Genomic DNA, 13,661 nt, shown 5'->3' on the forward strand with positions numbered 1-13,661 from the left:
AAAATAAAAAGGCCTCAGGCTCCCCTTCCAGCTGGTAGTGAGTAGAGAGCATTTCAACTATTAGATGAAATCCAGTCAAACCCAAAAGAGTCTTTAATAACACCAGACGTCTTCCATTTTATTCCGAAGCACAACTTATATCTCTCTCATTATTCTCTCTGGGCCCTGGGACCATGGAATGCCTAAAGATTTAAATGAGTCTTGGTTTAGCTGCTAAACTTTAGCATCTAATTATTAGCAATCGCTATTTCTGACTTCGGTTTTATTCATGACTTAATCGGTGAAAGGCACATTGACTCTGGGTTTGGAATAGCAAAGTCGAGCTTCCCCCCTCACCCTACCCCCATTCACCCCCAAGACCCTGCAGCCTCCCTCCGCCTCATGCCATCGTGACACCAGAAACACAGGTGTGGCCCCTCCCTGGCCTCAGCTGCCCCAACAGCTCAGCAGCTGACAGTGTGAGCTGGGGTGTTGACAGCTGTTGTTACCCAGAGTTCCTACAGAGATCAATGCCAGAGGTGGGGACCTGCAAAGCAGATAAACTTTGTTTTAGCAAACAGAGGTGACGTCAGATGAAGAATTTACTAAACTGGAGTCTACAGCCCAAGGCGAATGAAGGGTTTTAGCAGAGTCTCCAGCTACCACGTGTCCCCCACATGTTCCTCACTGCTCACACTGGTTTTCCATGAATTCTCCCCACTCCAGAGTGAAGTAATTGGAAACTATAGGAAAAGGTTCTGGTTAAACCCTTAAGTACCTACTCTCCCAGGCTCTCAGTGGTGGTGGTGGTGGTAGGGAGTGGGTGGGGAGACTGTCTTTATCAGGGATCATAAATATTTTTACTTCACTTTCTCTATCTTTTAAGTGTGGACAGTCAGAGTCATCCCCACATCTCCAGCTACTTACTGTCTCCACAGTCTTAGCTTTGCCATACTTGGGAGAAGAATTTGTTTATTTTAAAAGAAAGATACCTATAAATATGTTAAATTGGAAGAATTGAAAAGTTTAAAAATTGAACAATTTTATTTCAAATAAAGTAACCAAGACCTAACCATTTTTTTAAATGTTTATTTATTGACTAGAGGACAATGCACGAAATTCATGCATTGAGGGCGGGGGGAGGGCCCCTCAGCTGGCCGTGCCCTCTTGCAGTCAGGGAGCCCTAAGGGGATGTCCGACTACTACAGATGCGGGAGAGGCTCCTGCCACCACAGCTGCGCTCACCAGCTGTAAGCCCGGCTCAGGGCTTCTGGCTGAGCGGCGCTCCCCCTGTGGGAGCACACTGACCACCAGGGGGCAGCTCCTGTATTGAGCGTCTGCCCCCCGGGTGGTCAGTGCTCATCATAGTGACCGGTTGTTCCACCATTCAGTCAATTTGCATATTAGCCTTTTATTATGTAGGATTTGAGAGAGAGAGAGAGAGAGAGAGAGAGAGAGAGAGAGAGAGAGAGAGAGAGGAGAGAAAGAGAGAGAGAGAGAGAGAGAGAGATTTGTTGTCCCACTTCATTTATGCATTCCTTGGTTGCTTCTCTCATGTGCCCTGACAGGGGATCGAACCTGCCACCTTGGCATATGGGGACGATGCTCTAACCAATTGTTTAGGGCAAGACCTAAACATTTTTATGCTGGCCTCTCCCAACTTGGTGCCTAATGTGCATCTTGAGAAGTTATTTTTTTCCAGCACTTTTCTAACTATCCATGTGAATAAGGGTTAGAACTAGTCCGATCACCTTACCCTCATTTGAGTTGGAGTCGTATATATTTGTTCAGTTATTTCTTCCAGTTCTATGCTCTAACTTATTTTCAAAGCAAATAAATATCATCCCATTTGATCTTCTCATCACTAATCCGAGGCACGGAAGCTACTGAATGGAAACCGGGGTGTCCTGATTTACAGGAGGGGTGTGGGCTCAAGTTTTCTGTTTATTCTGTGTTTACAGTTTCACTGGACTCCCACAGAGAGTCTCCAGGCCACTTTCCCACCCACAAGATCAAATTCCATTTTCATCCATTCACAGGAGCTGCTGAGTGACTTGAAGGTCAAAAACTCTCCCCGCACCACCCTCTGCTCTCTCTCTTGAACCCCTGCTCAGGTTGAAAGAGTAGACAGGAGAAACAGGAACAAGAAGAAACCAAGGCCTCTCAGGGGGTCTTCCCCTGGCCCCAAATGTGCCTCTCCCTTCCATCCCTCCCCCCATCCACCAGGTTCAGCCCCACTAGGTTCAGCCCCAAATTTTTGGCTCTCAGGGATCAGGTTTGAAGAGGCAGGAGGGAGCAATGACCACCAGAACAGCGGGGAGCATGAGGCCTTCACCTGAGTGTCAGTCACAGCTGGGAAATCAGAATAACTGATCCACACATGGTGCTTCTTCATTCCTGGAATTTGAAGAAGAAAATTCAGATCACAACTGTCTGTGTGCAAAGCACATTACAGGTCCTGGAAAGCATGTGTGTTGAGAGAGAAGGATTGGCCTGGGGAGAGGAAGCACGGTGTCCAAGGGCCTACTCGTCCCGTCTGTAGTCCGCTGCCTTCCCCCCTTATCCGGGGCCTGGCTGCACTGCAGACTAATGCTTAAATGTGGACAACGGAAGAAAGAAATGTTTGCAGCTTACTCAGGAGTTTGCTTCTCTTTCTCCTTTGTTTTATTCCCAACATAATAGTGCCCTGATTTAGTTGGGTCACAAAGTGCCCCCAAAGAGGTGAACTTTATGAAAACAGGTGGTGATAAGGGATGGTGTGGAGCGAAGGTACTGAGAACAATGGAATGCCCAGCAATCCCACATCTGGGAATTTGTTCTAAGAAATAATGTGTAAATATATGTATCTTAGCATTGTTTATAATAGCCACACACAAAAAAGGATAAAAACACTCAATAGGACACAAGTTAAAGCAATTGTGATATATGCACAGAATGAAACACTATAGAGCCATTTGAAGACAACATTGTAAAAACAACATCTAAGAATTTCCTATTGACATGGTTAAATGTCTATAGCATGGAAAGTTAAAAAAAAAAAAAGCAAGTTGTGAAGTAATATTTATAGTATGATTCCATGTTTTGGTTTTTAAAAAAGCACACATGCGTGTGATTTAATTTTTTGCAAAAAAAATACTTATATATATTATACTTATTATGCTACACTTATTAGACTGGAAAAATACACACTGAAATGTTCATTGTGGGTGGGGGGTGGGATTCTTGTTTATGTATTAGAATGTCTTTACTGTGTGAACTTTTTATAATGAAACACATACACACACACACGAGCAGTTTTCATTAATAAGAAAGCAAAGCCTGGGCTTCTGACAGGTAATCGGCGGGAGCCCTGACAGCTGGGCTCTGGAGCAAACATGTTGTGCAAACTGCTCATGGGATGACACGTGCCGGCCCCGCTGCAGCACGTGGCTGCCTCCGGGTGCCTGGAAGGAAGAGAACTCCCAGTGTCTGCTGCTGCCCCCAGCTGCTTCAGGGAACGGACTTGAAGATTTGTGCTTTTGGTCCCTCCTCAGAGGAAAATGAAAACAGCAAATGAGTCAGAGAAACTGGGCGTAGGAAAAATAAAATAAGCCCCCCATCTTAAATACATTCATCTAAATTTGGATGCCATATCCGCTTTCCCTGGGGTCAAGTTCAGAGTAAAAGAGAGAATCTGGAGATAATCTCTGGTTTCAGATGCATAAAGACCAGATAAAGCAAACAGAAAAGGAAACAATTATGTCTTGTGACATTTTATGAGGCGATCACCTACCTTTTTTTCCCCCTCTCCACCTCAAGCAGTTTTTGAATGAAGTCTCTCTCTGGGTGGTGGTATGTTATAGTTTCTGTTATTTCCCCAAGCAAAGACCTGGACTGGCAGGTAACACCTTTCCAAAGGGGTGAAGAAGGACTAGAAACAGACACAAGAAGAAAGAGAAACAGACAGGAACACGCGCTCAGGCTCTTCCTGTAGGAGACTGGATCATAAAATGTATTTTTACAAGAAGAGCCTGAGGCTCAGAGAAGTAACTTACCCAAGTTCACACAGCTTAAAACACGTGGTAGAGCTGAATGGTGAATTCTAGTCTTGTGTACAGACTTGAACTCATAACATATTCTGACATCTTTGGTGGTGTCATAGTGATGACCCCAAACGTAAGAGCTGGATCAGATTTGTGATCCATCCAAGGGCAGCGTCTGACGTTTTGTAAGTATTATGAGTAAGGACATTTGACAATGATGCCCAGGCCAGGTTGCTGGGCAACCCCAAAGGCAATACTCCCAAATATCCCTTGGTATCTCTGCTTTCTCTTTCTACCCTGCCAAGTTTCTCCCTTTTCCTTCTTTGGATACCTCAAGAGGAAAGTGTAAGGGTGCTAATGTTTAGAAACTCTACATGCAGCTATTACACTCACACCACCCCTGCCCCTCAACACACAATTTTGTTTATTTTATCCACATGGTCTCCTTTAATCCTCACAACAAGCCCTTAGAGGGTATTCTCATCAACATTTTCAGATGAGGAAGCGGAACCTTCCAGAGGTTAAATGCTTTGTGGTTGGTCACTACTACATTGCTTGTACAGTAAGGTGCTTTAAAAATCTTCAGCAGAAACAGTGAGACACTTGGACAATTCACCTCTAATCTATACTCTGGGGCAGTTCGTGAGTCTTCAAAGACCAATAAGGTGCCAACCCTCCAGGCACGGTTAACAGATGAAAGCTCTTATCAATACCTTCAGAGGGGTTACTTAGCATTTAAATTAGAGTATGGAATTCTACACTAAAGAGTTTATTCATGTGCAGAAAGGCTGCTGGAAATATTTCTATGGTGAAGTGAATGCGTGATGTGTTAAAAATAGGTCATTGGTTAGAAAGACGACAGTCTCCAATGCCCTTTCATAAATGAGGCTTAACAAATGGGCAAGTCAGGCAGTATAAGATGCTCCCTGCCCCTCCCAGCAAACCTTCCATGCAAGGTCCTTGTCAGAGCACCTGCAGGGCGGTTTGGGTGGACAGGTTGTAGGACCGTGTTGTCCCCGCGTGCTAATAAATGTTTGTGTGCTTGACCGGATTTAGTCTAAGACTCACTTTCACTGTATCCAAGGGCACCACTGCTATCCCTCTCGAAAGAAAGCATGAAGGCCAAAGGGAACAAACAGAACCATGGGAGACCAATGCTTTGTGAGTCAACAAGTAGGGAAAAATCCTTATTGACTGAACTGTCTTTAATCTTCAGGACCTTCTATGAAGCGAAGCCTTAAAAATCCTACTTATGTCATAAGTTCTTTAAAGGTCAAGCTGAATAGATAATCCACTTTAAGTCCTAACAGGAAATAAATGATGTTCCGCTTGAAGTGTGCACTTAGGATGTGTCATGTAAAATTCAGTACCAGGCTAAGAAAATGGGGGTGGGGGGGATGGAAACCGTGGACACACATTTCTCGGTGCTCCTCTTCCAAAGGTCGGCTTTATTTTAACTCTGGTAAACCAGGGAGGCGCGCCCTAGTCTTTCATGGGTTAAGACTCCAGGCTGCTGCTGTTTCAAGCAGATTGTCTGGATCATCAACAAATACTTATTTTTAGACCTGGAAGGATAAGAATTTCCTATCCTTCCAACATCCTCCAAAAGAGGTGGGGCCTTGTTTGTGAGTATTATCAACAAGGATATAAAGCAGACAAATCTTAACCATTTTTTTTTTTTCCATTCACATTGACAGTTGACTGGATGCAGTTCCAAATTGGACCCCCAAAGAGAAAACACCATGAGCAGGAAAATTGTGAATGAGAATGAATGACACCATGAGCAGGAAAATTGTCAATGAGAATGAATGTTCATCTTAGCCTTTAAAACACACGAGCTCACTGCCGGAGACCTCTGTGAACGTTTTCCCTGAATACATTTATGGCAGTGAGACAAGCGAGATCACTGCTTAGAGCTTGTGGTACTAAAAACGTGTTTCCAAGCTGGAAGGGATCTTACCTAAGGGATCTTAGGTAGTATAATCCAGCATTCTCATTGTACAGGTGAGGAAACAGGCTTATCTGATGTCCCATAAATCCCTAGAAGAGAACTGGAAGAATGTAAGAGGTTTGTAATCCCAAGTGTCCTTTCCCCAATACTATTATCAGAGGATTACATGGGTGAAATTCCTCTCCGTTGCTAGTGGGAGTGGGGTTCTTACGAGATCTTGAGTAAAAAGAATTTTCTAAGACTTTCACAGGAGCATGAATGATTTTTACTTGCATGAAATTATATCCCTCAGTTTCCAAAGTCCCATTTCCCTTAATCCAGTCCTGGAAAATGTGCAGCTGGGCTTTAGTAGAGCTAGAAGCAAAGCCAGTGTCCAGCGTTTCCCTTCCATGGAGGAACTGGGTCCGATATAGCATCAAACTAGTTAAAGTCCATTAATCCACTGTGTGGAGTCCACATGGCTGTGGGCCACATGGGTGAGTGCAGAGCCAGAACGTCAGAGGGCCAAGTGCGCTAGAGGACCAAGAGAGTAAGAGAGCAAGAGAGAGAACTCCCTTTGTTTAGGAGCTTAGTTATCTCAGATTTCGTGTCCTTGCAGTGATCAAGCCAATTCTTGCCAATGACCTGCTCCCAGGTGTGACTGGCAGATAAGCACCTTCCCACATTACCCAGACTTTACTGGGCATGCATCTAAATTGTAGCTTCCCTTTGATCCTTTCCAGTTATTAATTAATAACCAGGTTATTACACTGATATCAATACCACTTACTAGAAACTAAAGTGCCTGTGGGTTCCAGGCCATCTGACAGAGTTGGGGCATTAATAGATAAAAATCTCTAGATACTTGTGTATGAATCCTTCTATGTTGAGTCACACTGGGGTCAAAGTGCCCAATAAACCTCCCCTTCTCCACACTTTTCTTGAGATCTTTAGTTCCTGCCTGGAAGGACTTGAAGTTTTTAAGACTTGTCATTTATCCCTGCATTATAACAAACACACAGAAGTGAGACCACACTTTTCACCCCTTGCATAAGCAACTACCCATCCACAACCTGAAGAGCTAAATGGTCAGAGCCCTTGGCTGGGGTGAATGGAAAGCCTTTGATGCTTTTGTGAAGATCTGGAACCTTCAGCCTGAATTAGCAATGGAAGGGAGAGAGGTGATGTATTCCAGATATAGTGGATTTCCTGGGGGATCTCCAGAGAATTTCCTGATTCTCAATGGGTCTACTGTGCCTGGGTCCACTGAATACAAGGATAAACTAAATAAAGTGTGGGGCTTGGAGACAAGAGAGAAAACCTAGTTTATACTAACTTTTCCCCAGAAATTTTAAGCTCCTCCTCCTTATCTTCAGAGCACTCCCCTAGGTCTTTCTCCCTGTTTGACACTGTCCATTTGTCCCTCTATCCTGGGAGGTATGTCTTTCTGGAAAGCAAGGGTCCTCTGGAAGCTAGGAAGTCCAAAAGCAAGAGGACCTAGTGGTGTCAACACTCAACATCCTGTTTACTTCTCTCTAGTTATTCAACATATATGTTCTGAACACTCCTGTTCCAGGCTCTGTGTTTAGCACTGAGGCTCTGGTATGAACTAACTGACATTTTCCCTGCTGACATTCTGTCTTACTTCTGGGGAGCTGACCAGGGCTGGTCCTTCCCCCTCAGCTCTTGAACTGAGAACTCTGCGTCCTCCGCTGCCTTTCATCCATTCAACAAAGACTTCCTGATTCATCTCCTATGTTTGAAACACTGTGAGGTTACGCAGATGAATCAGGTAAGCATCCTGTCCTCATTGCTGGGAGGGAAGATGGCTACATAAAAATAGAATGCCCAATTGGGTTGTTTCCAGTTTGGGGCTATTATGAGAAAAGCTGCTATGGGTATACTTGTACAGTTATTTTTGTGGACATCATGTTTTCATTTATTTGGGGTAAATGTGTTATCTAAAGGTTCATTATTGGGTGAGTAGATAAATTATGGTATATTCATCCAATGGAATATTACTCAGAAATAAAAAGAAATGAACTACTGATACTTGCAGCATCATGGATGAATCCCCAAAATATAAAAGCAAAATTCAGGCACCAACAAGTTCATTCTATTTGATTCTTTTATATAAAGTTCCAGAACAGGAAAAACTAATCTATGGTGAGAGAAATCAGGACAGCGATTGCCTCTGGCAGGGGGGAGCTAGACTAGAAAAAATACATAAAGAAAATTCTGTATTTTATCTGGGATGGTGGTTACACAGATGACACAGTTGTCAAAACTCACCACACTGTACATGCAAAACCTGTGGACTTCATTATATGTAAATTATACCTTAATCAATATTTATTGTTAAAAACCTGCACAGAGTTTATTTGCATCAAGAACAAACTTGACAGAAAGTTAAAATTTGACAATTAGTTAGCGGTTACATCTATATTTGTTAGTTATTGTATTACTTGTATACTTTTTTATATGCTTAAAAAATCCACAATAAAAATATTTTAAAAGTTAAAAAGCAAGACATAGAATAATTAATCCTTAAGTTAGAAGGGATCTGAGAGTTCATTTAACCCAACTTTTCATCTTGAACTTGGATCCCCTTAAAACATCCATTAGATGGCTTCCAAATTCGACTTGAACACATTGAAGGAGAGTGCTTTCTACCTCCTGGGCCAGCATATCCCAAAACTAAAATGATGAGTGCAGCAGCCAGAGAGGCACATGGAAGGGTGCCCTGGAAGTTCAGAGAAAAGGGAGGGACCCTAGACAGCCCACCCTCTTTTGGAGCAGGTTCACTTGAGAACTACCATTCATGGAACACTCTAGGAGTTGCCAGTGGAGATGCAACACTGAGCAGAGGCTGACTGTGTCCCTGCCAGCAGCAGAGCTGCAGCCAGGAGGTTGGTCTGCTTCCTTCCTCTCTGTTTCACATTCGCCTTGTCTCCTAGCACTGACCTAGCTCCAGGGGTGAGCTGATCTGGCAGAGAGAAGAGCAAGGGGGGGGGGGGGGGGGGGGGGGGGAGGCTGCCCACTTGGAGCCTGACCTAGTAAAGAGTCAGAGCTGGGAGGCCGGGCTGTATGCTGGGGAATTGCTGAGAGGACCTCTCTTCTCTCCATTGAAGACTCAGGCAAAGTAAAGAAAATATTCTGGAAAGTGTGGCCCATGAAGGAATGTTCTTCATGACAACACTGACCACATTGCAGAAGCTGGGGACAGGCCAGCTATCCCATGGACATCACAGTGCAGCGGGGTAGCTCTGAACCCTCTCTCCAAGCTGCACCATCACTGGGGAAAGGGGGGGCTCTAAGGACCCTGTGAGCCTGACTGGTTGTATGTCAACCTCTCCCTGTGCGCCCTGTCCAAGGACAAGCCACAGATTAGCTTTCCTATCGCTTAGGGTTCTGAGGTTGCCAGCAACAGAAAACAACTCTGGCTAATCTAGGCAAGAAAACAAACATCTTGGACAGACACAAGGCAGTTCCCAGAATAAGAAAGAGAATTGAATAATCGAACTCTAAAAGGACAGGAGCCAGGGCCACCTGGGACCTGAGTGGCAAAATCATATCAACAGGCCCAGTGGGACAAATCAGTTCCAGCGACCTCACGTCTGCTCAAGAGGAGTCTGATAGGCCAGAGTGGTGGTTGTATCCATCGCAAGCAGGCAGCTTTTTGACAATCCCACCAGGACTGAGGGAAATCATGATGCTGTGGCCAAAAGAAGGAATACTGGATAGATGAAATGCCTGGCATGATTCCACTGCCCTCAGCTTGTGGTTTGTATCCTCATCTGCCATTAGGCACTGTCCAGGTAACGTGATATTACGGAGCACATGGCACTCTGCACCTGAATGCACCAGCTGCGCGCAGCTTCCTCCAGGTCCTCTCCCCTGCAGTCTGCCAGCTTGGATTTCAAACAGGAAGCAGGGGAACTGGAGAATGTGGGTTCCAGAATATAATTGTCTCCAAATCCACCAGCCAAGTTATGCTCATAATGGTGTGTCCCGGGACCTGCAGTTTGAACCAACCTAAACTCAAATTGAGTAGGAGTTGTCCCTGAGCAATCACTGGAGGATCTTTCTGAGTTGCCCTGTCTCCAAGGGGCCAAACAATTCTCAAGTCTTCCCTTGCAAGGCCTGCCCCAAATGGGGCTTTAGGGAAGCCATGTGCCTTCTGCGGGCCAGGCTGGGAGTTTATGCAGGTAGGAGAAGAGGTCCTCAGGCCTGAAACTAATCTGAGCCTTGCCTGTAATCTGTGCCAACTCCCAAGGTGACCTGGACCAGGAGGCAGGACAAGGTTGGGGGAGGAGGCAGAGTGGGGGGACCACACTCACAGGATGATGGAATGCCCATCATCACCATCTTCAGGCTGGAATTCTTAAGAATCTGGTTAACTTCACTCATTCATCCCGCAGAAGGTGAACCCCTGGAGAGCAGGGTTGCTCCTTGTGTTTTGTTTACGGCTGTGCCTCCACTGCCTAGAGCACAGCTGACCCATTTGGGAGCCATGAAGCATTTGTAGCACGAGTGGGTAACACTGCTTCGTCTTTACTTCAATACTAGTTGGGGGTCTTCTCCCCCAGCAGCAGGGCCTGCCTGCGGAGAGCGGCTGGACAGGCACCTCTGCCATCGGAGGCGGCTGAGAGACCGGGCCAGGCAGCTGGCCAGCTGCTCTGCAGAGCTCAGGGCTGGGGTGAGTCAGGCAGCGCCTTCAGCGCTGAGCTGCAGAGGCCATGACGCAGGCCGGTGGCCCCTCTGGGCAGTCACTTGCAGCAGAAACACACAGACATACACACAGGGCCCTGAGCTGAAGAGGCCGGAAGCCGAGCAGGATGGTTATGTAAGAGACAGAAGATGGGGAATCAAAGGCGTGCTCAGTGCTCCCCCACACTGACTATTCCTGGGCTTCTCTTCTTCCTTCAACTCCAGAGGCTGTGATGAAAAGGAGGGAAAGGACCGGCCCTGCATGAAGCTTCATTCACTGAGCTTGGGAGACAAACTCACACCTTGAAGAACTCAGGCCCCTCAGGGGCTGAGAGAAAGCCCCTCCCCACACAGCCAGGCCCAGGGAGCCCTCTTTGCAGGGGCAGCTTCCACCCCAGCCTCCTGCCCCTAAGCTGTTTGCTAAGACCTTGGTTGGGTCTCACCCTGCTCCCCACTCCTCACCCTGGGTTTTGGGTCTGGTGATTGTGGTCCCTTAACTGCAGCCCCTCTTGGCTCCTGCTTCTGCTTCCCCCCACCCTACCCCGCCCCCAGAGCTTCCTTGCTATGCTCTGAAAGCACCTCCCCTTGACCTTCAACTGTGGGGGGGGGGGGGAGGGGATGGGGAGGAAGGGAGAGGGAGTGCACAGGTGTTGAGAGCTGCTCTCAAAGCTGTCCCCCTATCAGCCTGGCAAAGCTCACCTCCTTCTTTGCCCAGCACAGCTATTCCAGGCCACTGGAGGACGTTCACTGCACCCCAGACTGACACCTGAAACCCCTTTAGTGCTATTTCCATCCCCTTCCACCTGTATCCACCTGGGAGGAGGCTCAGAAGCAGGACCCTGGAGCCAGACACCTGAGTCACAATCCTGGCATTTCCTTTGGAGTTCCTACCAGGGAACCTTGAGAAGTGTGCCCTCAGCTGTCCTCCTCTGTGAATTGGGCGCAATCGCAGGACCCACCTCACAGGACGCCGTGAGGTGCACTGGGTTACTGTAGCACCTGAAACAGCTCATGGCATGCAGCAATGCTTGATAACTATTTTTAATTATTACCACACCTGTCCTCATCCTGCCTACCCTTCAGGGCCTCACGGGAAGTCTCATGAGTTCTTCCTCTTGTTTGAACTCCCATTGCCGTCTCCTCTGCATCACACGGATAATGCTTTGTGTCACACATCATCAATAGTTTTTACTCCACGTGGTTGCCTTTGCTCCTCAGGGAGATGTGAGGAGCAAAGTGAGCAGCTCCGTGTATGGCCTCTCTCGTAGTTGCCAGTCACACTCACTGCACACCACCAACAGTGTGGCGGGGGTGGGGGGGAGAGGTTGGAGGGCTGATTTCATACAAACTGATTTCAAAACTCTTTTAGGCTTTTCATATTTGAGTTCAAACAACCAAAGGAATATTTTTCACAATCTATTATGTGTAAAGTACCATGGAGACAAAAAGATTAATCAACCCATCTGCTCAGTTTGAGCCAGAAACCTTTGAGTCATTCGTGCCTGGCTCTCCCCAGTCCCCATCTCAAGAGGCACTCCCTCGGTCCTGTGGCTTTCACCGCATCCTTCCCCTCCCGACTTCCTCACGGCACTGCCCTCCCTGGGCCCTTCTGCTTCTTGTCTAGACGGCTGCAAAGACTCCTGGCGGCCTCGCTGCCTCTGGTCTCTACCTACAACCCCAGGCGTCTCCTACCAAAATACAAACCAACCCTGTCACTCCAAGAGTTAGAAACGGGCCGTGTTTCCTATTACCCGTGGAATAGAAGTTCCAGTTCCACGCAAAGTCATTATCAGTGTGGTCTACAACCTTAACAAACTCAGCTCCTACCATCCTCACGGCACACCTCCCGGATATCTCACGCTCACACCTTGACAACTCTCTTTCCTTCTTCTGAGAACAGCTCTCTTCCCCCATCTGCTTGGCAACCCCTACCCTTCCTTCAAGACCAGATCAGATGCCACTTCCCTCAACTCCCCCAAAGTTTGTCTCTGCCTCTTTCTGCTCCCACAAACTTAGTGCTTTCCATTATTAGAATACCTGCCACTGTTTGTAAATGAATTTCTTCTACTGGGTGGATACTCCCAGGGGAAGGCATGGCTCCGGCTTTGTTCTTTTGAGACCCTTCCCTGGCCTGAATTAGATGGTCAAGAAATATGGGGTTGCCCTAGCCAGTTTTCTCAGTGGATAGAGCATTGGCCTTCGGACTGAAGGGTCCCAGGTTCGATTGCGGTCAAGGAGACATGTCCGGGTTGCAGTCTCGATCCCCACCAGGGGGTGTGCAGGAGGCAGCCGATCAATGATTCTCACTCATCAGTGATGTTTCTATCTCTCCCTCTCCCTTCCTCTCTGAAATCAATAAAAATATATTAAAAAGAAAAGAAATATGGGATTGACCTAGTGCCAATAACACCAACACCCTAAAGTGACTTATTTCACATTTTTCTCACCACCAGCAGTTTATACTCACCGCCTCTGATTCAGCTCTCCCCATTCTCTCTTGAATCCACCCAAACAACTGCTCACATGGACCACTGCTCATCAGGGCACCAGTGATCTCCAGGTTGTTAAACCCAGTGGTCAGATCTCTTTTCATCCTCACAGTTGATGGCTCCTCCTCCTTGGCCATTTCTTCCCCTGGTTCCCAGGACACACAATCTCCTGGTGGTCCTCCCATGTTGCTGGTAGCTCCTTCTCAGACTCCTTTGCTAGTTATTCCTTGTCTTCCTGACCTCTTAATGCGGAGAGTCACAGAGCTTGGTCCTTGGACCTCTTCTCTTTTCCTGTCTTCTTTCTATCTCACTCAGGGTCATGGCTTTAAGCACCATCTTTGTGTTGATTACTCCCAAACGTATAACTCCTGTCTAACCTTCTGTCTTGAATGTAAGGTTCCTATATCCAGTAGTAATACTCCATATCACTACTCTACCTTTCAAACTTGTTAAACTGAACTCCTGACCTACCCACCCCCAACACCTTCTTCTCCTGCAGCCTTCCCCATCTCAGTGAACTGCAACTCCAAC

The sequence above is a fragment of the Eptesicus fuscus genome, chromosome 8, assembly GCF_027574615.1.
Source record: "Eptesicus fuscus isolate TK198812 chromosome 8, DD_ASM_mEF_20220401, whole genome shotgun sequence".
In the NCBI taxonomy this organism is placed as follows: domain Eukaryota; kingdom Metazoa; phylum Chordata; class Mammalia; order Chiroptera; family Vespertilionidae; genus Eptesicus; species Eptesicus fuscus.